At 40.6% G+C, this 27990-nt stretch overlaps 1 long non-coding RNA gene across 1 annotated transcript; it reads left to right on the forward strand.

Moving 5' to 3' along the window:
• The first annotated feature begins 3783 nt into the window (after positions 1-3783).
• Positions 3784-13280, forward strand: LOC132384530 (uncharacterized). Its single transcript, XR_009508925.1, has 2 exons — positions 3784-3979; positions 12804-13280. It is a non-coding gene; the product is annotated as an uncharacterized LOC132384530 (long non-coding RNA).
• Positions 13281-27990: the final 14710 nt, after the last annotated feature.

Raw genomic sequence — 27990 nt, forward strand, 5'->3', positions numbered from 1 at the left:
AGTTTTTCTAGTCTGTAACGGCACAAACGTGCACTTTCACAGCGAGATTCGACACCAAACATGTCGCTTGTTTTCGGTAGATGTGTCCTGCGTATGCCCAGTAGGAGAAGATTAGCCCAAATACCCGTTTCTCTGTGGATAGAGTTATTTTCAAAAACGCATAGTGTAGACGCCTATCGTTTTTACGTGAAACCGGCGTTTTCAAAATTATCCGGTCTAGTGTGGACGTAGCCTTAGACTCCTATGACTGCCTGACTTTATCCTTCCTTACTGAGCCTCAGAGCCAGCCACAGTGCCACTGGGTTGGTTGCTGTTGCTGTGCTCTGATTGGTCATCCCCTGCAACAGCATCAAAAGGGGAATTTTGTTTGGAACTTGTTGCTGAGGGGGAATGGCCATAGTGGAACTGCTTCCTCCTGCTGATCACCCACCTCTGAAGTCTGTGCTCTGGGTGTGACCACTCAGTGACACAGGCTTCCAGCCTCCCAGTGGTCCTGAGTAGACTCATGAGAATGATTCCAGGAATGAAAGGGTTACTGTATGAGGAATGTCTGGCAGCTCTTGGGCTGTATTCCCTGGAGTTCAGGAGAATGAGGGGGGATCTCATAGAAACATTCCGAATGTAAAAAGGCCTGAACAAATTAGATGGCGAAGTTATTTCCAATAGTAGGGGAGTCTAGGACAAGATGGACGACTTCAGGATTGAAGGACGTCCATTTAGAACAGAGATGCGGAGAAATTACTTTAGTCAGAGGGTGGTAAATCTGTGGAATTTGTTGTCACGAGCGGCTGTGGAGGCCAAGTCATTGGATGCATTTAAGACAGATACAGATAGGTTCTTGATTAGCCAGGGCATCAAAGGGTATGGGGTGAAGGCAGGGGAGTGGGGATGACTGGAAGAATTGGATCAGCCCATGATTGAATGGCAGAGCAGACTTGATGGGCCAAATAGCCTACTTCTGCTCCTATATCTTATGGTCTTATGGAGTACATCCAGCTCCAGCTCCAGTTCCTTAACCTCATCAGTCAATAGATGCAGTTGGGTGTACTTCCTGCAGATGTTGTCATTGGGGAGATTGGTAGGTATCCTGAAATCCCATATCTCACAGGAGGAGCATTCCACTGACCGAACTCCATCCTGCCTACACTTGTTATGCCTCTAACTTCTCAAATTTATGTTCTATCCTGCGCCTGTTCTCACCTAAGCCTGTTGAGCACTTTACACCACAATAGCCACTCCAACAACTCTGCTTAAACCTTCCTTCATTTTATTGTCCCTTGTTAATTACCCTAGTTGCTATTAATCCAAGCAAACTCCCGCTCCACAGACAAGTCCTGACATGCTCTGTTTGCTTTTTAAAACTGGTAAGTAAAGTCCTCTAGGAACTGTCTCCAGCTCATTCTCCAATGTCCTGCTCCACAGAGATAAAGTGGCCACTGAGAGTATACTGATACGGAATCGGGAATGTAGTAAGCATTCTCACTGTCTACACTATTTCTGCAAAATTTTAACTGTCTAATGCACGAGAATTTCAATGAACTACATTGCGTGTCCCATTCCAAATGCTCACTGCATTTTTAAGTTTAGGTAACTTTTTTGCAGGCATTCCAGTGTGCTAGGCTAACTCGAATCAACACCCAACCCAAATCTCCATTCATATGTACCCCTCTTAGAGAAGGTTGACAATTCAAACAAGTCAAGAACTTCAGTAAAATTTTTTGACAACTTACTTGGTTGACCATAAAAGTGCTCACTGATTATTTTTATGTATTTTATTGATCACTACAAATGTGGGAGCACTGGTGAACAGAGATACCTTGAGCCTTTATTGATCAGCCCAATTCAAGTATCACACATTCTGGTAAGATTTTATGTGATATGTGAGAGAAGAGTTAGTTTATTGTTAGGAAGATGCTAGATTTAATAAGAAATAACATCATTTAAGAAGGTGGAATGCAATCAAATCTTGTCAACATAGCTTTATATAACCATAGAACCATAGAACACTACGGCAGAGTACAGGCCCTTCAGCCCTCCATGTTGTGCTGACCCATATAATCCTTAAAAAAGTACTGAACCCACACTACCCCATAACCCTCTATTTTTCTTTCATCCATGTGCCTGTTCAAGAGGCTTTTAAATACCCCTAATGTTTTAGCCTCCACCACCATCCCTGGCAAGTCATTCCAGGCACTCACAACCCTCTGTGTAAAAAACTTACCCCTGATGTCTCCCCTAAACTTACTTCCCTTAATTTTGTACATATGCCCTCTGGTGTTTGCTATTGGTGCCCTGGGAAACAGGTACTGACTATCTATGCCTCTCATAATCTTGTAGTCCTCTATCAAGTCCCCTCTCATTCTTCTACGCTCCAAAGAGAGAAAAGTCCCAGCTCTGCTGACCTTGCTTCATATAACTTGTTCTCCAATCCAGGCAACATCCTGGTAAATCTCCTCTGCACCCTCTCTATAGCTTCCATATCCTTCCTATAATGAGGTGACCAGAACTAAATACAATACTCTTAAGTGCGGTCTCACCAGAGATTTGTAGAGTTGCAACATGACCTCTCTACTCTTGAACTCAATCCCCCTATTAATGAAGCCTAGCATTCCATAGGCCTTCTTAACTGCCCTATCAACCTTATGAAAGATGAATATTGTTTAACAAATGTACTCAAATTCTTCAAGGATGCAATGGGGAGAGTTTGTAGATTTGAGAGGGACAATTGTAGATGCAATGTATTTAGATATCCAAGATGCATTTGAGAAGATGCTACACAAGAGGCTGGAGCATAAATTAAGGGCATAAGGTATTGAAAGAAGTGTGTTGGTATGTGTTGAAAACTTGCCATCACATAGGAAACAAAGAGTTGGAATAAATGGGTCATTTTCCAACTGGAGGAAATAACCTGTGGGGTGACCAAAGGATTTGGTTCTTGGCCTTCACTACACTCGCTCTGTTACAAGTGCAATATATCTCTCTTAGATTAAGAAAACAACACTGCAGAGAATTCTCTTGGTGGTCTCCACAAGGCTCTATATTAAGTGTTTATCCAATTCAAAAATATATAATTGAACATAGCTATTTCATTCACTCCAACCATTATTCAGTGCCTGTACACATCACCATATCAGCAAATGTTACCTTTCTATTTTGGTTTGTCAATTACTAACATCTCTATAATAAACAGAATTTGACAACCTATCAGTTGGCAAATGGCTTGATCCAGACTGTAGATGCCAAGGCTGAAGAAATAAACAGAGGTGTAACACTGCTGCAAGCCTTGCTGTTTTAAACCATGTCAGCTGATCCTATAAGCTAATCTTTGCTTATAAAGAGGCAAGATATAAATAGCTGCAGTTCTTTCCTGACTGTGTGAAGGCTGGGAGGATATAATCCAGGAAAAGGTGAAGATGAACAATGTTCAAACTAGAATCGAAAAGAAGAGAAGAATAAATTGGTTTGTTGTTGACATTTTATTGCTCAACCAGTACAATATTTTTGGAATAAAACTTTCCACTCACTACTGCCCGAATTTCTGGATTTTCAGTAAAGTATGCCGATTGTGAAAGTTCAAAGTTCAGAGTTACTTTATTATCCTCTGTGATCAGTTGAAAGTTGCAGAAAGCCATTCTACAAGTCAGTGAGACTCACCTCAAATATTACGGTCTTCCAGGCCTAAAGAGGCAACTTTGGCTTCCAGGTCCTTGTAAAGAAATTTGACTGAGGTTCCTGTGGTGAACTACATATACCTGTCTGGACACGCCCCCTGCTGACTGCTCCTGTGGCTCCTCCCACAGACCCCTGGATAAAGGCGATCAAGGCCTGAGCCTGGCCTCTCAGTCTCCAGGATGTAGTGTGGTGGTCACTCGCTGTTTGTTCCGCCGATATCTCGCCTTTACGTCTCAGAGTGAGTTATTGATGGTGCATCAATTCCTGAAGCAGAACATCACTGCATAATATCAGTCCTCGTGGAACAGTAAGTCTTCTTGACCTACTTTTACTCTTTGTTCGGGTTTTACCAACTGTTACCACCAGTTAATTGTTTATCCTTTTTACAAAGTACTCCTATCACATTCTTTATGTCCTTGGCATGTAATGTTATTAAAATGTTATTTTAAAGAACACTGAGTCGGAGTAGAGGGCAGAGGTGGAGAGCTCAGTGGCATGGTGTCATGACAACAAGCTTTCTCTCAATGTCAACAAAACAAAAGAGCTGATCACTGACTTCAGAAAGGGCAGTTGTGCACATGTTCCTATCGGTGTTGAGAGCTTCAAGTTCCTAGATTTAAATATCACCAATAACCTGTTCTACATCTACCACGAGGATGTCATGGTCAAGAAAGCTCACCAACACCTCTATCTCCTCAGGAGGCTAAAAAAATTTAGCACATTGATGTTGACCTTAGCAATTTTTATTAATACACCACTGAAAATATCTATCTGTATGCATAATGGCTTGGTATGCATGTGACCACAAGAAACTGCAGAGTTATAGACATAGCTCAGCACACTGTGGAAACCAGCTTCAGCTCTCTGGACTCTCTTTATACTTCTCACTGCTTTATGTGCATGAATGACATAATTAAACCATTTCACCACATAACCTGCTGTGCTATCAGTTCAAAGTTTTGAAACATTTCTACTCCAATAACTTGTATACAAATCCATGCTCACTGGTTACTGCTACTGTAATCAGGCCATTCAGCCCACTGGGTGTGCTGATACCTTCCACTGTGCATTTACACTAATCCTGTTCTATTCTCCATAAGCACCCATCAATTGCCTCTAGATTTTACCATGCACCTCCATATGAGGGGCAATTAACCTACCTACTTATTTATCTTTGGGATGAGGGAAGAAAGCAGACACTTGTGTTCACACAGTGAACATGTAAACCTCACCTGAGTTTGGTTGGCTGAACTCTAAGGCAGCTGCACTGCTAACTGAGCTACTGTGCCTGACTCAACTGCCATCTTCTTGTGCTGCAGCAGAGCTTCTGATGTTTCCTCTATTGGCTCTCCATTGGCTTTAATGTCAGAGTCTTCCTCAGACAGTGCTTAGTCCTATGTTGTGTCACCCCATTGAACCTAGTCCACAAAGTTGTTCCCTGTTTTTCTTGTCTCTTATTTCATCACTCAGCTTTATGGTGTAGTGGGGAGATTGCTTTTCCTTTCTCTGCTTTAAATTAAAAACTTGATCAACATGTCAGCTGTTGCCAGTGTTGTTCTGGCTTGGCTGTTGAACAGCTGGAAGTTCGTTTGACTAAGTTTCACATCTGTGTGAGTTGCTTTTCCCATTCTCAGAAGTGATGTGGCTGTTTTTACACCATTCTGTACTTCTCCACAGATTGTGGACAGTGTGGAAATAATCTGGTTCAAGGGAATTTCTATACAAAAACCAACTTGACAAACTCATCCGCAACAAATTATGAGCTGTTGTCAATTATAACTTCATCTGGAATATGATTTCTGACAAAATGAGTTTCAATCTTGAGTGACAGATTAAATGTGATAGCAGGAGATTAGAAAAATAATTGATTAGAACTAGATAGGTCTTGACGTCTGCAGTGAAGAAATTTGTTCCAACCTTTGCTCAAAGTCTATTGGGAGCTTTGCATTCATGCATAGACTCTTTCAGCAGCTTTGCCTCCATTGATCGGTACACTTCAACGTGCCAAGTTCAAAGTAAATTTATTATCAAAGTGCACATACGTCATCATATACAACCCTGAGATTCATTTTCTTCAGGCATATTCAATAACTCCATGTTAGAATAATAACCATAATAGAATTAATGAAACAGCGTTCAACCAGTGGGAAAAAGACATCACACCTTTCTGTAAAGTATTTCACTACTGCATTCATTCTTGACCAGAGCAAGTTCTTTACAGGCACTTGTTTGCTCCCAAATGTAAAGAGTGGATGCATTCGGTATATCATCGTCCAGAGATTTTTGTATCAGCACTCTCTCACCTCTGGGAGTGGAAGTCAGGTTCTTCTGTGTCTGTGGTCTTCCTTCCTGTAGGAAGATATTGTTAGCTTGCTGTGGCCATACTGTTCATATCATTGCTAAGATGGTGGACATCATGTTCAGAATCATTCTCAAAGTTCAAAATACTTTTATTATCAAAGTATGCACACTATATACGTCTGTGAGATCCATGTTCTTGCAGACAGCCACAAAACAAAGAAACACAACAGAATTCATGGAAAAACCGAAACCACAAAGACATCCAATGATGACAACATATAATCATCTTTGAAACGACGCAGCTTCTTCTTCTTCATAATCACATAGAACAAAGAGCATAGAAGAGTACAGCACTGGACAGGCCATTCAACCCCTGGATACTGTGCTGATCCTGGTGCCAATTTATAGGGTGTGTCCTTCTGTGTATCGGTTGGTCTTTAAACATCTCCCACATGTTAGGTGTAGACCTGTCTGACAGAAACTGATCCTAGTCAATGAGTCATCCTGTCATAATTTACCATCTCCCATTTTAGTATCTTCCTGCAGGATCAAACTATATCCTTAATCATAGCTATCTTAAAACATAATGAATGTGGTGACTGCTCCCAAAATATTCATCCCTATCCGATCAGTCATTAAGCCTCATTTCCCAAAGCTCGGTCCACTATGTTCTTTCCTCTCAGTGGACTCTACACATACTGTTTCAAGAACCCCAATCCAAACCTCTTGGAAACTCCAGTTAATACCGGGAAAGTCTAAAGCACCACTATAACCCTGTTGTTTCTGTCTACATACTGTGTATGTTACACCACCTCTTGGTGATTATTTGGAAGTAGGGGGGTGCTATAGAATAATTGCATCTTTCTTATTTCTGAGCTCCATCTAATTTGTCTCTGTGAATGAGCCCTACAGTATGCCCTCTGAGCACACTGCTATGCTATGATGTCAACTCTGAGTGGTGCTGTGACATTCTCCCTTATCAATAGTGCAAATAAGTTTTACTCAGCTGGTCTATGAACACATCTCCACTATTTGTACTGATGGAACATGGTGCCCATGTGCTTCAGCTTGTAACTCATGTACAATTTAAGCATAGATACAGTACTGTCCAAAAGTATTCAACACATATATAGCTAGTGTGCCTAACAGTACTGTAGTAATTTTATGTATTGCACTGCTGCCACAAAAAATCATGACAGATGTGAGTGATGATAAATCTGATTCTGATCTGGGTCTCTGTTGTGGACTGAGAGTGGGAAGGGGCAGAGAGAAGGGAATCATGATTGGGAAAAGGGGAAAGGAGAGCAGAGGGAACAGGAAGCGCAGAGAGTCATTCTGTAATGATCAATAAACCAAATGACCTTGCCTGGTATCTCAGGGCTGGGTGTATCTGCACCCATGCCAAGCCCCACCTTTGGCACACCTTCTCTGGCACCTGTACCACACACTCCTATGGCACACCACCTTCGTCATTCGCAAAATCATTTGCACTCCACCCTCACCATTCCCAACATCCTTTACTCCCACCAGATTTACAAACTTATTCTCTGTTCTACACTGACAAATACAGTACTTGTGCAAAAGTCTTGGGCACCCTATGTATATGTGCCTAAGATGGGTGTCAAGCTGTCTGATTATCTAACCTGGTCCCAACATATCGATGCAGTTATAAAGAAGGCAAGACAGTGGCTATGCTTTATTAGGAGTTTGAAGCGATTTGGCATGTCAATAATTACACTCAAAAACTTCTATAGTTGTACCATGGAGAGCATTCTGACAGGCTGCATCACTGTCTGGTATGGAGGGGCTACTGCACAGGACCAAAAGAAGCTGCAGAAGGTTGTAATTCTAGTCAGCTCCATCTTGGGTACTAGCCTACAAAGTACCCATGACATCTTTATGGAGCGGTGTCTCAGAAAGGCAGTATCCATTATTAAGGACCTCCAACACCCAGGACATGCCCTTTTCTCACTGTTACCATCAGGTAGGAGATACAGAAGCCTGAAGGCACACACTCAGTGATTCAGGAGCAGCTTCTTCCCCTCTGTCATCCGATTCCTAAATGAACATTGAATCTTTGGGCACTACCTCACTTTTTTAAAATATACAGTATTTCTGTTTTTGCACTTTTTTTAATCTATTCAATATACGTAATTAATTTACTTGTTTATTTTATTTTTTTCCTTTTTTCTCTGCTTGATTATGTATTGCATTGAACTGCTGCTGCTAAGTTAACAAATTTCACATCACCTTTGAAGTTAATAACTCATCAGTTAATAATATCAGGGGTGATTGATAAGTTCGTGGCCTAAGGTAGAAGGAGATGAGTTATTAACTTCAAACTTTCTGTATAATCACTAAAAGAGTTGACCTGCATATGCATGTAACGAGAGCTGGATAACTCATCTCCTTCTTCCTTAGGCCACAAGCTTATCAATCACCCATCTGTGGACACTTTCTGGAGGTCCAAGATCCGTATGCTCCACGATCGCTGGACTAAGTGTGTAAATGTAAGAGGGGACCATGTTGAAAAATAAATGTGCTAGGTTTTCTAAAATTGACTCCTTCTACCTTAGGCCACGAACTTATCAATCACCCCTCGTATCTTCTGTAGTTTGAACCTTCCTCTAGTCCTAATATCAGTTCCATTTGTTGAGCTGCACAGCACAGCACAGGCCCTTTTGGCCAAGATGTTGTGCCAAGCTCTAACCTAGTCTAAGATCAATCTAACCCTTCCCTCCCATATAACCCTCCATTTTCTATCATCCATGTGCCTATCTAAGAGTATCTACCACTACCCTGGCAGGGTGTTCCACTCACCCAGTGATCTCTATATAAAGAACTTATCTCTGACATCCCCCTATACTTTTGTCCAATCACCTTAAAACTATTCCTCCTTGTATTTGTCATTTCTTCCCTGGGAAAAAAAAGTGTCTGGCTATCGACTCGATCTATGCCTCTTATTAGCTAGTACACCTCTATCAAGTCACCTCTTATCCGCCTTCATTCCAAGGAGAAAAGCCCTAGCTCACTGAACCTATCTTCATAAGGCGTGCAAGCAGCATCCTGGTAAATCTCTTCCACATCCTTCCTGTAATGCGGCAACCAGAACGGAGCACAATACTACAAGTGTGGTCTCACCAGGGTTTTATAGAGCTGCAACATTACCTCACAGCTCTTGAACTCAACCCCATACACCCACTTAACCACCCTATCAACTCGTGTGATAACTTTGACAGAGACCTCAAGTCCCACAACTCTGCTCTGAGTTTCTTTCTGTTCTTTGGATTTTACATTTTTAGCTTTCATTGCCCCATCACTTCACTGACTAAGCCTTTTAGCAACCTGTCTTATATCTTCAAAATCCTGGCTTTTGCAGCAGAGCAGGAGCTCCCAACCCAAACTCTTCATTGTCCATTTCAGAGGGGACAAGGCCCTAATCTGTCTGCTGTAACAAAGTGGTTTTCTTGAGATTCAATGTGAGAATCTGATCACAGCATACCCCCTGGTACTACACTGTCGATTGAAATTCTCACCACTCTTATCTCAGGCAGCATCAGCAAAAGTTAACTTCCTGTGCTTTATATCTCGTTAACCATTACACTGACTTACGATGCTGGTCAATTTTTCCTTCTATCAGATAGTTTCTGAGTGATACAAATGATACAAATAGACCCCTAAATAATTTCAGTTAATAAGATGATTGAAAGGTAAAAGAATAAAAGAATGAAAGGTGATTGGATGTGTAAGAACATACTTGTAAAATTAACACAAGTGCTAGTGTTTCATTCTAGTGCTGTAGAAATGGTTACAGACAATGGAAAGATTTGGTCAACCTATATAAACATTAGAACATAGAACAAAGAACGGTGCAGCACAGGAACAGGCCCTTCGGCGCAAAATGTTGTGCTGAACCAATTAAACTAGTAATCAAATGGCCAAATAAACCAATCTCTTCTGCCTACACAATGTCCATATCTTCCTGTTTCCCTCACATTCATGTGCCTATCTAAATGTCTCTTCAAAGTCCCTGATGTATCTGCCTCTACCACCACTCCAGGCAGCGCATTCCAGGCACCTACCACTCTCTGTGGAAAAAACTTGGTGCTCACACCTCCTTTGAAATTGTCCTCTCTTACCTTAAATGCATGTCCTCTAGCATTAGACATTTCAACCCTTGGAAAATGATACGGTTGATCTACTCAATCTATACCTCTCATAATCTTATAAAGCTCTATCAGATCTCCCCTCAGCTCCGCCGCTCCAGAGAAAACAACTCAAGTTTATCCAGCTTCTCACTATAGTCCATGCCCCCTAATCCTGGTGAACCTCCTCTGCACCCTTTCCAAAGCCTCGACATCCTTCCTATAATGGGGTGACCAGAACTGTATGCAATACTCCAGATGTTACCAAACTAGAGTTTTATAAAGCTGCAACAGCACTGGCATTTGAGCTCAATACCTTGACTAATGCCATGTGCCTTCTTAACCACCCTACCAACCTGTGTAGCCAGTTTCAAGGAGCTGTGAACTTGGAGCTCAAGTTCCCTCTGCTCATCAACATTGTTAAGGGTCTTTCTCTTAACAGTGTACTGTCTCTTTACATTTGATCTACCAAGGGCAACACTTTGTATTTGGCTGGGTTAAACTCCATCTGCCATTTTTCTGCCGGTATCTGCAACCGATCTATATTCTGCTGTATTCATTGCCCGTCTTCTACACTATCCACAGGTCCACCAATCATGTTATCATCTGCAAACTTACTGACCCACCCTCTACATTTTCATCCAAATCATTTATATACATATCACAAACAGCAAGAAAGGCTATCGTGACTTGCAGAGGGATCTGGACCAGTTGGAAAACTGGGCAGAAAAACCACAGATGGAATTCAACATAGACAAGTGTGGGGTGTTGCACTTCAGTAGGACCAAACAAGGTAGTTCTTACACAGTAAATGGCAGGGAACTGAGGAGTGCTGTAGCCCAAAGGGACCTGAGAATTAAGGTCCATAATTCATTGAAAGTGGCATCACTTGTATGTAGGACAATAAAGAAATCTTTTGGCACATTGGCCTTCATAAATCAATGTACTGAGTACAGGAGATGGGATGTTATGTTGAAGTTGTATAAGATATTGGTGAGGCCTAATTTGGAGTATTGTGTGCAGTTTTGGTCACCTACCTACAGGAAAGATGTAAACAAGTTTGAAAGAATACAGAGGAAATTCACAAGGGTGTTGCTGGGTCTGGAGGATCTGAGTTATAAGGAAAGATTAGGTCATTATTCCTTGGAACATAGAAGATTGAGGGAAGATTTGATAGAGGTATACAAAAGTATGAGGGGTATAGATAGGGTAAATGCAAGAAGGCTTTTCTCCACTAAGGGACTACAATTAGAGGTCATTGGTTAAAGATGAAAGGTGAAAAGTTTAAGGGGAACATGAGGGGAAAAGTCATGGATGTCTGTGAAGAAAAAGAATTTCAGGATGTATATTGTATGCATTTCTCTGATATTAAATGGAACTATTGAACTCCTTCCCTCAGAGGGTCATGAGAGTGTAGAATGAGCTGCCAGCACACGTGGTGCATGTGACCTCTATTTCAACGTTTAAGAGATGTTTGGATAGGTATATGGATAGTAGGGACGTGGAGGGCAATGGTGCCAGTGCAGATGGATGTGGGCCGTTTAAATGTTTTGGCACAGACTCAATGGGCTGAAGGGCCTGTTGCTATGCTGTACTTCTCCATGCCTCTATGAAGAACTCATCATGTTAGTAAGGCATGACTTGCTCCATACAAGTCCATGCTGGCTCTCCTTGACTAGGCCACAGTTTTCCAAATGCTCATAAATCCTATCCCGAAAAATTCTGACATGAGACTCACTGGTCTATAGTTTCCAGAAGCATCCCTTGGTTCCTTCTTGAATAATGGAACAATATGCGCTACTTGCCAGTCCTCCGGGACCTCACCTGTGGCTAGTGAGGACATTAAGATATTGGTCAAGGCCCCAGTAATCCATTCACTTGCCTCTCTCAATAACCTGGGGCTTATCCCATCAGGCCCTGGGGATATATCCACTTCAGTGCTCTTTAAGAAACCCCATACTACCTACCTCAAAATGCCATAGCATATCAATATCCTCAGCACTGATCTCCCTATCTTCCACATTCATCTCCTTGTAAATATTAATGTGTTACTCATTAAGGACCTCACCCACACCTTTTGCATCCATGCAAATGTTCCCCTCTTTATATTTAGTGGTCCCACCCTCTCCCTCGTCATCCTCTTGCTCCTGATGTATGTACAGAATACCTTGGGATTCACCTTAATCCTACTTGCTGAGGACTTTTCATGGCCTCTCCTGGCTTTCCTCATTCCATTCTTTAGTTCTCTTCTGGCTTCTTTATAATCCTCCAGGGCTCTATTTGAGTCTATATTCCTAATAATGTAATGTCTGTGAAGAAAATGCAGACTCACTTTAAAGGATCATAAGACCATAAGACATAGGAGCAGAACAAGGACATTCAGTCCATTGAGTCTGCTGCACATTTTTCAACCCCATTCTCCTTCCTTCTCCTTGTAATCTCCAATCACCTTACACTTTAACCCATCAACCTACACTCTAAATATATTTAAAATGCTGGAGGAACTCGGAAGGCCAGGTAGATTCTATGGAAAAGAGTAAACTGCCAATATTTCAGGGTGAGGCCCTTCTTCAAGACCAGAAAAAAAGATGAGAAGTTAAAGTAGTAAGGTTAGGGGAGGAGAGGAAGAAGTACAAGAAGAGAGTTTCTCAGCCCAAAATGTTAACTGTTCACTCTTTTTCATAGATGCTGCCTGGCTTGCTGAGTTCCTCCAGCATTTTGTGTGTGTTGCTTGGATTTCCAGCATCTGCAAATTTCTTCGTGTTTTAAATATACTCAATGATCTGTCCTCCAGAGCTCTCTGTTGCAAAGAATCCCATAGATTCACCAACCTCTGACTGAAGAAATCCTTCCTCATCTCTGGTCTAAATGGACATCCCTCTATTCTGAGACTGTGTCATCTGGTCCAAGATTCTCCTACTACCTTCCAGGAATGAGAAGTTTCAGGTGTGCACACAGAATAAGGAGGCTTGGTTTGATCTTCTGAGAGCAAGGAAGGCTACAAGGATATTTAAAAGGGATGCTTAAAATCATGCAGTGCTTAGAGTAAATTATGAGGGCAGTATTCCTCAATGGCTGAAGTGGGCATGCTCTTAAAAAAATACGTTTATTCAGTGAGTGACTAGCATTTAGAATTCAGCCTGATAGGGTGAAATATATGGGTTCAATAATAGCTTTTAAAAGAAATTAAATAAATATTGAAAGATGAAAATTCTACAGGGAATGTAGAAAACAAATGGATCTGAAAAAGAGTTCATCCAAATGACCTTCTTCTGTTCTATGCTACAATTTCAAAAAAGAATCACTGAAACAATGGAGGGGACTTGATTTGTTAAAAAAATATGTCGCCAAAATCACATCAGCATCAACAAATACTGTGTTTCAAGAAAAAGGAATTCTACCAAACTGCATATGTTATGTGCTGTTCTCTTTGAAGAGAATATTGAAGCTGTTGAAATGAGGACTCTGTATGACTGTAGCTCCCAGACAGGCCTGTGCTTTCCTGTTTGCTGTTTACTCACTACTGACGGGAAGATGTACATGCGGAAAGTCATTGAAGGTTAAAGGAAGACAGGCTGTAAATTGTCATGCACGTAAATCAACTCCGATGTTTTCACCACTGTGTTTCTAATGCTGCACAAAGCACAGTGTCAGTCAAACTGAACCAAATGCACAATAAACTGAAGCCTTTCCAGTAATTTTTGTCCTTTTAGTTTTTATTTAGCTGCAAGAACTCTCCCTGAGATATTTTCAGCACCACCATGTTTCCTTCTATCAGTTAACTGTGGTTTAAAAAAGTAGGCATTAAGTATAGTTGGAAATTTTTCCACCTTTCTCAAATCCTCAGCACTAATTTTGGAAATGATTAAGAAAGGGCAAATTCATACCTAGGGTCTAAAGCCTGTTCAGGAACAAATTTCACACTTAGATGGTGAGGCAAAGAAACAGCCAACATATAATTAGCTATTTAATAAATCCTGCAAGATCTTCTTCTCAATGTCGCTACATCAAAATAAAATCTACTCAAACACCACATTGAGGGTTACCAGCTGTTAAGGTGAATTCTTTGTCTAAATACCATGTAAATTATGACAATTGAATGATTCAGTGACTATTAAGTGGAGCCCATCTTCACAAAAACCACTTGAGACTTTTAGTTGATTTCAGGTTACGTGACTGAAAAAAGTCGAACGACTCTGTTATGCCCGAGAGTCTGTTGGCTCATCAATATGTTAAGGAAAATTATTATGATATATTAATGATTTTTACAGATGTTTCAAAAGTTAATTTAACTGGGAATGTTGGTGTGGCTGTTTTTGTGTCTGAATTACAAGTAAGAATAAAGAAATAACTTAACAACCATTATCAGTATATACAGCAGAAATGGTTGCCATCATTTTGGCTTTACAGTGGATGGAGTAAATTTGTTCTTGCAAGTTGATTCAGATTACTTTTTGGTTTTGATGAGTCTTAAAACAGGTATTTCTAGTAGTAGCTCAGATTTGCTGTTGGAATCTCATCAAACTTTATTTCATATTCAAAGTATTGGTCTTCATGTCTGCTTCTTATGGGTCCCTGCACATAGAGGTGATGAGGGGAATGAGCGGGTTAATTGTTTGGCCAAAAGTGCTGTTAAAAGTTCACCTGTAGATATGGACCTTCCACTTACAAATCAGAACCTAAGGGTTGGTGGGGTTAAGGATTAGGGAATTATGGCAAAACCTGTGGGATAATGGGCATAAGGGAAGACACCTTTACAGAATTCACAAAACTGTTGGAATGCTGGGGAAGGGGGTAAAACAAGATGAGAAGGTGTTATATTGGCAGGACTTAGAATTTGGCATACTATGCTTAATTATTCCTTATATCTTGTTGGAAAACATCATTCTGGGCTTGAAACGTTGACTGTTTACTCTTTTCCATAGATGCTGCCTGGCCTGCTGAGTTCCTCCAGCATTGCGTGTGTGTGTCGCTTGGATTTCCAGCATTTGTTATCATTATGGAACAGTTGTATATACTATTATAGTGTGAAGCTTATAAGATTAAAAGAAATCAAATGCGGGCTTCATTACAATCTTTGGAGGTTCAAGCAACTGGTTCTCTGGCACTGAGTCTGGCTCTGTGGCTCAGAAAGAAAAGAGGAGGAGAAGAGGGAGCAGAGGCAATAGGGGATTCAATAGTTAGGGGAACAGAGAGGAAGCTTTGTGGACATGAAAGAGACTTCCAGATGATATGTTACCTCCCATGTGCCAGAGTCAGTGATGTCTCAGATCAGTAGGCAGATTTTAGAAAGAGGCAAAAATAATGGGGCTCTATTCTGGGACCTCTGCTCTTTCTGATTTTTATAAATGACTTAGATGAGGAAGTGTAAGGGTGGGTTAGTAAGTTTGCAGATGACACGAAGGTTAGTGGTTTTTGTGAAAAGTATACTAGATTGTCATAGGCTACAGCAGAGCTTTAACAGGATGCAGAGCTGGGCTGAGACGTGTTAGATGGAGTTCAGTCTGGAAAATCCAACATGAAGGCAGAGTTAATGGCATGATTCTTAGCAGTGTGAAGGACAGAAGGATCTTGGGGTCCATGTCTATAGATCCCTCAGTTGTTGTGCGAGCTGATAGAGTGGTTAAGGAGGCATGTAGAGTGCTGGCTTTCATTAGTCAGGTGCCGTGAGGTAATGTTACGGCTCTATAAAACTCTGGTTACACCACACTTGGAATATTGTGTTCAGTTCTGGTTACATCTGTTACGGATATGAAGCAACTCTGAGGGGCCGAAGGGTACAAAGTCACCCCATCCTTTTTGAGAATCGCAAGATTGCTATTATTTCGGGTCTGGGACCCAGGAAATGAGAGAGAGACACTCAGAGTACACAGGGTTTGGAATGTGTCCTGACCTCAGCGGAATGGAACCACTGATAAAATGCCATTGTCTCTTGGAGAAGGAATTGTGTATTGAGTACTGTACTATTCATTGAAACCCCTCAGGGGACAACCAGAGTGGTCTGGTTGAGGGATTGCATCATTCCAACCTAATTGACATCTGAGACCCCGTGAGTAAGGATAAAAGAGGGTCTGGGGAACAACCCCTTCAGACGCACCAGGAGGAACGCTGGAAATTCCGTGATAGTGTTTTATAGCGAACGCCGGTGAGAGCTCGTGTGCGTCCTCCCTTGCCTGGGATTGGCGGGCTCATCACGGAAGAACAGTTTAGCTACAGGAGAGGCCACAAGTCAACGGCCACGACAACGAGACTCCTGACGGATCGAATCATAAAGGAAAGCCGGCAAGTTTTTCTCCAAATCTCTCTCTCTCTCCAACCATTGCCACACAGCAGTCCCCAACGGCTGTAGCCTGTATGAACTGAGTGAGCTTTATATTTCCATTGGACAATACATTATCCCCTAGACAACGATAGAGCTTATTTCTTATTGATTATTATTATACCTGCACTTTTAGATTTAGTATTGACGACGTATATTATCTGTATATTTGCATTGATATTATTTTTGTGTATTTTTACTAATAAATACTGTTAAAAATAGTATCATCGGACTTCAACGGACGTCTCTATCTTTGCTGGTAAGTGACCCAGTTACAGGGTTCGTAACACATCATATAGGCTTAAGATGTAGAATTGTTACTTTGCTTGTATTTTCTTTGCAGTTTCACTTTCCTATGCTTGCGTATAGTTTTTAAATACTCAACTATATACATATAATTGTTCAGTATGTTTTCTAGTAATTGTAGTGTAGCTGATTCTGTATTTTCTTGAAGCCATTGCAATTTGCCTATTGCCACAATAGATCAACGGCATTCACAATCTCAATGGCTCTCCATGCGGCTTTAGACCACCTGGACAACACAAACACCTATGCCAGGATGCTGTTCATCGACTATAACTCAGCATTTAATACTATCATTTCCACAATCCTAATTGAGAAGTTGCAGAACCTGGGCCTCTGTATCTCCTTCTGCAATTGGATCCTCTACTTCCTAATCGGAAGACCACAGTCTGTGTGGATTGTTGATAACATATCCTCCTCGCTGACGATCAACACTGGTGCACCTCAGGGGTGTGTGCTTAGCCCACTGCTCTACTCTCTGTATACACATGACTGTGTGGCTAGGCATAGCTCAAACACCATCTACAAATTTGCTGATGATACAACCATTGTTGGTAGAATCTCAGGTGGTGGCAATAGGGCGTACAAGAGCTGATTGTGGACTTCAGGAAGGGTAAGACGAAGGAACACATACCAATCCTCATAGAGGGATCAGAAGTGGAGAGAGTGAGCAGTTTGAAGTTCCTGGGCGTCAAGATCTCTGAAGATCTAACTTGGTCCCAACATATTGATGTAATCATAAAGAAGGCAAGACAGCGGCTATACTTTATTAGGAGTTTGAAGGGATTTGGCATGTCAACAAATACACTCAAAAACTTCTATACAGTCAGCCCTCCTTATCCGCAGATTCCGTATGCGCAGATTCAACCAACCACGGATCGGGAAAACCCGGAAGTTCTCTCTCCAGAACTCGTTGCTTGAACATGTACAGACTATTTTTTTTCTTGTCATTATTCCCTAAACAATACAGTATAACAACTACTTACATAGTATTTACATTGCATTAGGTATTATAAGTAATCTAGAAATAACTTAAAAGTACAGGCAGTCCCTGGGTTATGAATGAGTTCCATTCCTGAGTCCGTCTTTAAGTCGGATTTGAAGTCGAAACAGGTACATCCGGTATTATTTAGTGACAGTTAGTCAAACATTTTTCTTGGTATATAATACATATTTTACCTTTCTATGCATATAAAACACTTAAGAAACATACGTATTTCAATAATTTAACCACTGCGTTGCTTAGTAATAATTGTAGCTTTCATTGCGGCAGGGCCTTTCACATTCTCCATTAAAATTGTTCCGATCATTGACCAACTGTAGCCTAACGCTTTTCCAATGACTGATGGCGTTTCACCTCTTTCCAATCGCTTTATTACTTCCATCTTATTTTCAATCACGATCATGATTATTTTCGTGAACAGAAACACTACGGATTCAGAGCTGCGTCACCAGGTCCTAATGTCCACCGCACGGAGTTATGTTAAAAAAAAAGTCCGGGGTTCCGCTGGGTCCTAAAGACCACTGTACTGATACATGTTAAATAAGGAACTTGAGCATCCGCGAATTTTGGTATCCGTGGGGGGTCCTGGAACCAATCCCCCGCTGATAAGGAGGGCCGACAGTAGTTGAACCATGGAGAGCATCCTGACAGGCTGCATCACTGTCTGATAGGGAGGGGCTACTGCACAGGACTGAAAGAAGCTGCAGAGGGTTGTAAATCTAGTAGCTCCACCTTGGGTACTAGCTTACAAAGTACCCAGGACATCTTCAGGGAGCGGTGTCTCAGAAAGGCAGCATCCATTATTAAGGACCTCCAACACCCAGGACATGCCCTTTTCTCACTGTTACCATCAGGTAGGAGGTACAGAAGCCTGAAGGCACACACTCAGTGATTCAGGAACAGCTTCTTTCCCTCTGTCATCCGATTCCTAAATGGACATTGAATCTTTGGACACTACCTCACTTTTTTTAATATACAGCATTTCTGTTTTCGCACTTTTTTAAAAAATCGACTCAATATACTGTAATTGATTTACTTGTTTATTTGTCCTGACGAAGGGTCTCGGCCCAAAACGTCGACTGTGCTTCTCCTTATAGATGCTGCCTGGCCTGCTGTGTTCCACCTGCATTTTGTGTGTGTTGTTGTTTGAATTTCCAGCATCTGCAGATTTCCTCATGTTTACTTGTTTATTTATTATGTTTTATTTTATTTATTATTATTATTTTTCTCTCTCTCTCTCTGCTAGATTATATATTGTATTGAACCGCTGCTGCTAAGTTAACGAATTTCACATCACATGCCGGTGATAATAAACCCGATTCTGATTTTCCTGCAGCAGGAGTCACACCATTTGAATCTGGCTATTTCATAGATCAATTGTTATCACTGGAATGTTGTTATCTCCAGTCTGAGTTTGAGGTGCCCGTTATTCCTTTTCTTCATTTTTCTTTCATTGTTCATTCCCGGTTATTGTAACACTTAATAAAATGTGAGACCATGTTTTATACATCATTCTTGGCCTTCATTATCCTTACATTAATCTCACCATATCCAACAGAAGGATGTGGAAGCTTTACAGGGAGTGCACAGGAGATTTACCAGGATGCTGCCTGGATTAAAGTGCATGCATTATCAGGACAGGTTGTGCAAGCTATTGCTTTTCTCTTTGGAGTGAAAGATGATAAGAGGTAACTTGATAAAAGAGACATCGATAGAATAGGCAGCCAGCACCTTTTTCCCAGGGTAGCAATGGCTAATACAAGATGACATACTTTTAAGCTGATTGGAGGGAAGTACAGGGGGAATGTCAGAGAGGTAGTTTTTCCACATAGAGTGGTAAGTGCACAGGACACATTATCAGAACTGATGGTAGAGGCAAATACATTAGAGACATTGAAGAGTCTCTTAGGTAGACATACGGATGAAAGAAAAAATGGAGGGCTATGAGAGGGAAGGATTAGATTGATCTTGGAGTAGGTTAAAAGGTCAACACAACATCGTGGGGTGAAGGGTCTGTACTGTGCTATAATGTTCTATATTCTATGAGTTGAATTGCAATATTGAAGAGGATCTACAACAGAATCCAAAAATAAAATACTGCAGATGCTGGATTTTTGAAATATAAACAGAAAATCCAGAGTTCCAAAATTATATGTCTGTTCCTCGCTCCAGGGAAGACCATAAGATATAATAACAGAAGTAGGCCATTCGGCCCATTGAGTCTGATCTGCTATTCAATCATGGGCTGATCCAATTCTTCCAGTCATCCCCACTCCCCTGCCTTCTCCCCATACCCTTTGATGCCCTGGCTAATCAAGAACCTATCTATCTCTGCCTTAAATGCACCCAATGACTTGGTCTCCACAGCTATTCATGGCAACAAATTCTAGAAGCTGTGTGACTTGCAAAGAATTTCAAGCATTTCCTGTTTGTACAGTATATCAGAACATTAATGTGGAAACTTCTATTTGTGGATAAATTCATGGGGTTGGACTTCACCCTATACAAGTTAGTGACAAGTACATCAGGAGGGGGGAAGGTAAAGGCATGTACTTAAAAAATTGTTAACTGCTGCCTGATAGATCTATACATAGACATAAGATCAATGCCAGCAAGATCATGTATCCGTCCAAAGTATTTCTAAAACCGAGGAAGCATAATATTCTTTTGTAAATATTTATTCCATGGTAACCAATGTAATATCCAAACCCTGCTCTGTAATGTGAGAGAGGATTACTGTTGGCACATTAACCAAGGTGTATTTGTTCGTCTTGTGCATCTTTTAGTTTATGCTCACAAGTCACTGTTGACTACTAAGAACAAGTAGTGCAGGACATTCTTATTGTGATCGCAAGACCCTCTTGGAAATTGGTAATGTCTGGTTCACTGGTTCCTTGGCGAGACCAGCAATGGGGGGATTATGTTACCTCGGTTGTGCCAAGGACTAGCTTCTTGGATCACAGCTGCTGCAGCTGCCCAGGGAAGAAGATGCCAGAGAACTAAAACCATTGTGCCTCAAGGCCTGAGATTGATAAACCACTTCCAGCCTCCTCGTTACATCGAAATAACCAATTGATTTCCTGGGAAAGGGTTGACTGACAGCTCGGATCCCATTTCCTTTAAATCCAAACTCTTGGAGACAGCTTAGCTTTAGGGTGAGAGTTTTATTTCATTTGTATCTCACCCAACCCATTTCTGAGTTCAAAATTAGCCTTTGTATGTTAAACATGTCATCCAAATTCAGTGTCAAGAGAGGGAATCATTACATCGGATGAAGCTTTCATTCACACAAAGAATAGATTGACTTTGGTGGGCTGAGAGGCATAGTTATGTTCCATTTAAGAAAATGAACCCTTCCCTTGAAATCTGTAAAGGAAGGAAGGAAGGATGCTGCCCTACAATATTGGTGGATTTCTAGCACTTCTTGTAGCCAAGTGTAGATAAGTATTTGGTTGTATTTCATTGTGGGAAATGAGTTCTGAAATGAAAGATGTATCTGTGATTCTGTAAATTAAAAATATGTGCTAACTTCTTCTCCAAAGAATATATCAGTGGTGCAAAGTGAAGTTTTCGGGAAGGTAAGATGATAGCACTTTCCAATAGGTCACATTATTCCCATTCCAGATCTCACAACGCACAAACAATATTCTCTTCTGGTATCTATTTTATGAGGAAAGATGTTTCTCAGGTGCAAAAGCATGGCATAGTACAAAAGAAGTGATTTAGGGTTGCTAATTCGATTAATAATTGAGCACAACAGAATTGCACTGTTTCTCAGATGTTCAGTCTACAGGATGAAGTCATCAATGGAGAAAATATTAACAGCTTGTGGCTTTACCACATGGTCAAAAACCAGACAGGATAAGGTCCACGTTTCCACTATTTGTCTTTGGATTATTAGGATATTTAATCACTTTGCTCTGTTTTCAAATCTTATCGAACCCCTATCACTTACAGTGTATTTATTGTGCAGATACTTTCGATTGCCTCCTTAAAATTCACAAGTGAATTTTGTTAATATTTGGATATAAATGACCGAACTTTTTTTTGTTATCTAGAGGAGACACAAGTGAAAAATACTACAACATTTTTTCTTCTCTACTCTGTTTCCTTGTCACATTTGAACTTTCCTGAGCAGGGTCTCCCCATGTAATGAATGGCCTGGCTTAAGAAAATTAGACTCTAAGTAAATTCTCCCAGACATTTTTAAAGTACTTTTCCAGACAGTAATAATAATATGCACATTCAAATGTACACTCGAACATACACTACCTAGGACGGAAGGAGGAGGAGGAATAACAGACATAAAAGAATTACACAACAGTCGGATAAAATTTCTAAAGATATATTTTCATTAACGACAACAGGATTCAGCACTCCAGGCGAGCATATGCAATTCTGATAAGAAGTACACACCACTAAACTTAAACGAAAGCAAAACCCAGAAAAGTGAAGAAACTATCACTATTGAAGAAAAAGTTAACCAATGGAAGATCATGACCCTCCATGGAAGACATCCCCACAAACTGAGCAGATCAGATGTCAACAAGGAAGCATGAACACCTGGCTCAAGATTGAAGATCTCTTCACAGAAACAGAGGAATCAGAATCAGTCAGAATTAGCTTTATCATCACCGGCATGTGACATGAAATTTGTTAACACAGCAGCAGCAGTTCAATGCAATACATAATATAAAAAAGAGAAAAAATAATAATAAATAAAATAAAAATAATAATAGTAAATAAACAAGTAAATCAATTACAGTATTTGTATATTGAATAGATTTTAAAAACGTGAAAAAAAACAGAAACACTGCATATCAAAAAAAGTGAGGTAGTGTCCAAAGCTTCAAAGTCCATTAGAAATCGGATGGCAGATTCCTGAATCAGTGAGTGTATGTCTTCAGGCTTCTGTATCTCCTACCTGATGGTAACAGTGAGAAAAGGGCATGCCCTGGGTCCTGGAGGTCTTTAATAATGGACACTGCCTTTCTGAGACACTGCTCCCTGAAGATGTCCTGGGTACTTTGTAGGCTAGTACCCAAGATGGAGCTGACTAGATTTACAACCTTCTGCAGCTTCTTTCGGTCCTGTGCAGTAGTCCCTCCATATCAGACAGTGATGCAGCCTGTCAGAATGTTCTCCATGGTACAACTATAGAAGTTTTTTCAGTGCTTGTGTTGACATGCCAAATCTCTTCAAACTCCTAATAAAGTATAGCCACTGTCTTGCCTTCTTTATAACTGCATCGATATGTTGGGATCGGGTTAGATCCTCAGAGATCTTGACACCCAAGAACTTGAAGCTGCTCACTCTCTCTACTTCTGATCACTGTGTGAGGATTGGTATGTGTTCCTTCATCTTACCTTTCCTGAAGTCCACAATCAATTCTATTGTCTTACTAACGAGTGTTAAGTTGTTGCTGTGGCACCATTCCACTAGTAAGCATATCTCACTCCTGTATGCCCTCTCATCACCACCTGAGATTCTGCCAGCAATGATTGTATCATCAGCATATTGATGGTATTTGAGCTATGCCTAGCCACACAGTCATGTGTATAGAGAGTAGAGCAGTGGGCTAAGTATATACCCCTGAGGTGCACCAGTGTTGATCGTCAGTGAGGAGGAGATGTTATCATCAATCCACACAGATTGTGGTCTTCTGGTTAGGAAGTTGAGGATCCAATTACAGAGGGAGGTACAGAGGCCCAGGTTCTGCAACTTCCTAATCAGGATTGTAGGAATGATGGTATTAAATGCTGAGCTATAGTCAATGAACAGCATCCTGATGTAGGTGTTTGTGTTGTCCAGGGGGTCTAAAGCCGTGTGAAGAGCTATTGAGGATGCATCTGAAATTGACCAATTGTGGTGACAGGCAAACTACAATGGGTCCAGATCCTTGCTAAGGCAGGAGTTCAATCCAGTCATGACCAACCTCTCAATGTCAAGCAGCATCTATGGAGGCAAGCAGATGGTCACTGTTTTGGGTTAAGACCCTGTATCAGGAGTTGGCCTCTATTCATTTCCATTAGAATGGTAATGGGAGATAGGGAAATTATCTGCTTTAATGGAAAGATCTGTTCCAAGGAACCTCATAGCAAAATTACCCCGGCAACACTTGGATAAAAATCAGGAAATATTTTGTCATGCCGAAATGAATGCAAATAAAAACTTTCCGCAAGAGACAAAGGAATATTCAAAACCGAGAAGGATGTTTTGTAAGAAAATGGCTTGATGGACAAATGGAGTGAAGACATGTAAATGAACAGCAGATCAACTATTACATAGTTGAATGGTAATGCTTGATGGCCAGAATATTCTGCTGCTTTTCAGAGCTCCTTCCTGATCATATCATTGCTAGAGTATGTACTTTGGTAACTTGCTTTGGAATAGCTGACAGTGTGTGGAGTTTGTAGGTTTGTGTGATTTGAACATCTGCAAAAGTCTAATTCTGTGACACTTTGGGCAAAGAGAATAGCAGAGACAATCAAAATATTTAAGTTCTTTCTTTCTAACTGTAGGAGTCTGTATTCAAAGATCTCCAGGGAAGCCATTCACTTTGTTATGTCTCTATAAAGTTACTCAGTGTACATCAGCTATGCAAATTGTGGAAAAACACAGCTGCTCCTTCTGTCTGAGATATTGCAGGGAAGACAGTGGGGACTGGGAAAACAAATGACCTGGGGTAATGTAAGGATGCCATTCCTGAGAACTGTCTGTCAGCTGATTTCTCCTGAAGTCATAAATGTATATTTTTATAGCTACCTGTATTGTTTGATCTACATTCAGTTGCTATAATTTTTTCATTCATTCTAATATTACCTATAACTCAACTAATGGAATTTGATTATGCAGTCATTAATACTGCAAAATATTTATTAGTATTATTATTTTTCTCAGCTCAAGCTGGTAAAACCCAAGATAAGGGCACAGCCAAGCACACTCATTTCTCAATTGCTGGGAACTTTCAGACTATTCTGGTGGTATTTAGTATTGTGGCTTTCTGGAGATTTACATAGATATTGCTGAGTAGCCTGAATTGTTTGACACTACGGTGTAATGCCTTGGATGATACCAGTTGGAGATATTACTGTTGGGACAATGGTCATGTTCCATAGTCTTTCAATTTCCTCTTTTAATTCAGCATATTTCTGGTGTTTTTCACTTACTGATTTCTGTAAGTTATGTTGTTTGCAATAACTATATCAATGAAGTAAGTTGTTTTTGCTAATTTATTCTATAATATTATATCTGGACGGCTACTATGCATTGTCCTATCTGCAATAATGGATCAGTTGTAGTTTAATTTGTAGTGGTAATCTAAAACTGGATCAGGCTTGTATTGATATTAAGGTGTGATTTCATTTATGAGTTTGTATTTTAAAATAAGATATTTGTGAATGATGGTTGCCATTTGAAGTGCCTGTGTCAGTAATCAGATTGAGTTTAACTGCTGCAGGATCCTGTAATGTGGTTTCTCTTGGCATATTCTGCATTTATCATCTTGAATTTGCTGGACTTTTATTACAGTATGTATTTTTGATATTCTTTGTGTTAACCACCTGGTTCTGTATTGCCACTTGGCCAGGGTGCCTAGGCATGACTCAAGTAGCAGCAGTACACTTAATGGATACAATTAAATATTCCCGTTTCAGCCTGATACAGACAGAAAGCACAACTGCTTCCAAGGTCAGTACAGTCAACAAAGATGTCTTAATGCGTTTAAACAAACTAGCGCTGCTTAAAACCGATGGAAACAACACCGATTGTGGTTGGAAGCACCCACGTAGGACACCTCGAAGGAAGCGTGGGTGTAGAGCAGGGAAGGGGAAAAGAAGGGATGGAAAATCCAGAAAACATTAGGATCAGATATGAAATTAATGCAGAGAATGGTGTTGAAATCCATTCAGTCCACAGTGTCAGGGTGAAGGAATAATGGAATCTCCAGGCACCACTATACAGTGACAGAATTCTCCCCCGCTGGGGTAGAGAAACATGAGCAGATGAGTTAATAAATTAAAATAAACCAACTGATAAAAACAATTTGGAACTCTATTATCTGAATCAAAGTTAGAAGCAAACAAACAAAAGGACCAGTTTCCCATATATTTTATCATTTACTGAGGCTTATTCTTAAATATTATGTATTTAACAGCAGTGAAGCATTACATCTAGCAATCTCAATAATTATTTCATTATACTGTAGTGTTCATATCATAGCAGAAGATCAGAATCAGATTTCATATCACAAGCTTGTCATGAAACTTGTTAACTTTGCAGGAGCAGTACAATACAATACATAATAATATTGAATAAATAAATAAGTAAATCATATGTATATTAAGTAGTTAAATTAAAAATAGAGTCATGCAAAGGAGGAAATAAAAATATTCGAAAAGCTAATCATAATACCATGAAACCATAAGACATAGGGGTAGAATTAGGCCTTTCAGCCCATCTAGCCTGCTCCGTTATTCCATCATGGCTGAATTAATGTCCATCTCAACCCCATTCTCCTGCCTTCTCCCCATAACATTTGACACCCTGACTAATCAAGAAACTATCAATCTCTACTTTAAATGTATTCAATGATTTGGCCTCCACAACTTTAACAATGAATTCCACAGATTCACCAATCTCTGGCTAAAGAAATTCTTCCTTGCCTCTGTTCTAAATGGACGTCCCTCCATTTTAAGGCATTCCCTCTGGTCCTAGAGTCACCCACAATAGGAAACATCCTCTCCACATCCAATCTATCTATGGCTATTAATATTCAATAGGATTCAATGAGATTTCCTCCCTCCCCCCCCCCCCCCATTTTTCTAAACATCAGCGAATACAGGCCCAAAGCCATCACATGCCCCTCGTATATTCACCCTTTCATTTCCAGAGTCATTCTTATGAATCTCCTCTGGACCCTCTCCAATGCTAGCATATTTTTTTCTTCAATAAAGAGCCCAGTACTGCTCACAATACTCCAAGTGACATCTGACCAATGTCCTTTAAAGCCTCAGCATCACATCCTTGCTCTTATATTCTAGTCCTCCTGAAATGAATGCTAGCATTCCATTTGCCTTCATCACCACTGACTCAACCTGCAAGTTAACCTTTAGGGAATCCTGCACAAGGACTTCCAAGTCCCTTTACATCTCAGATTTTTTGAATTTTGCCCTCCCTATTTAGAAAATAATCCTTGCCTTTATTCTTTCTACCAAAGTGCAAGACCAAACACTTCCTGACACTGTATTCCATCTGCCACTTCTTTGCCCATTCTCCTAATTTGTCCAGGTCCTTCTGCAGACTCCTTGCTTCCTGAACACTACCTACCTCTCCATCTATCTTCATATAATCTGCAAACAAGGCCACAAAGCCATCAATTCCTTCAACCAAATCATTGACATATAACGTAAGAAGAATCATTCCCAACACAGACCCCTGTGGAACACCACTAGTCACCAGCAGCCTACACAAAAAAGTCCCTTTATTCCCACTCTTTGCCTCCTGCTAGTCAGCCAATGTTCTATGCACGCTAGTTGGTGTTATTATTATTGTTCCTTTCCACGCCTTGTGGCACACTTGGTGGCAACCTTGCCATTTCTTTAGCATTTTGTATGTTTTTTTACAATGCCAAGTTGCTAGGTCGACACTCAACCCAGCACAGATGGAAAGCGTACAAGGCGCCAGCAGGACTCAAATCCGGGACCACGTACCTCAAAGTCCGGTGCAAATGACAAAGTCATGCTACTATCTTTCCTGCAATACTATAAACTCTTACCTTCTAAGCAGCATCTGTGTGGCATCTTCTTAAAGGCATTCTGAAAATCCAAGTACATATCAATTGATTCTCCTTTTGTTATTTCTTTAAAGAATTCCAACAAGTTTATCAGGCAAGATTTCCCCTTAAGAAAACCATCTGACTCTGGCCTATTTTATCATGTGCCTCCAAGTACCCCAAATCCTAAGCCTTAATAATGGACTCCAACATGTTCCCAACCATTGAAATCAGACTAACTGGCCTATAACTTCTTTTCTTCTGCCAACTTCCCTTCTTGAAGAGCGGAATGACATTTACAATTTTCCAGTCTTTTGGAACCTTTTCAAAACAGAGTGTTTCTTGAAAGATCATTACTAATACCTCCACAACCTCTTCAGTTACCTCTTTCAGAACCCTGGGATGTAGTCCATCTGGTCCAGATGACTTATCCACCTTCAGACCTTTCGGTTTCCCAAGCACCTTCTCCTTAGTA

The sequence above is a fragment of the Hypanus sabinus genome, chromosome X1 (assembly GCF_030144855.1).
Source record: "Hypanus sabinus isolate sHypSab1 chromosome X1, sHypSab1.hap1, whole genome shotgun sequence".
NCBI classification, from domain to species: Eukaryota; Metazoa; Chordata; class Chondrichthyes; order Myliobatiformes; family Dasyatidae; genus Hypanus; species Hypanus sabinus.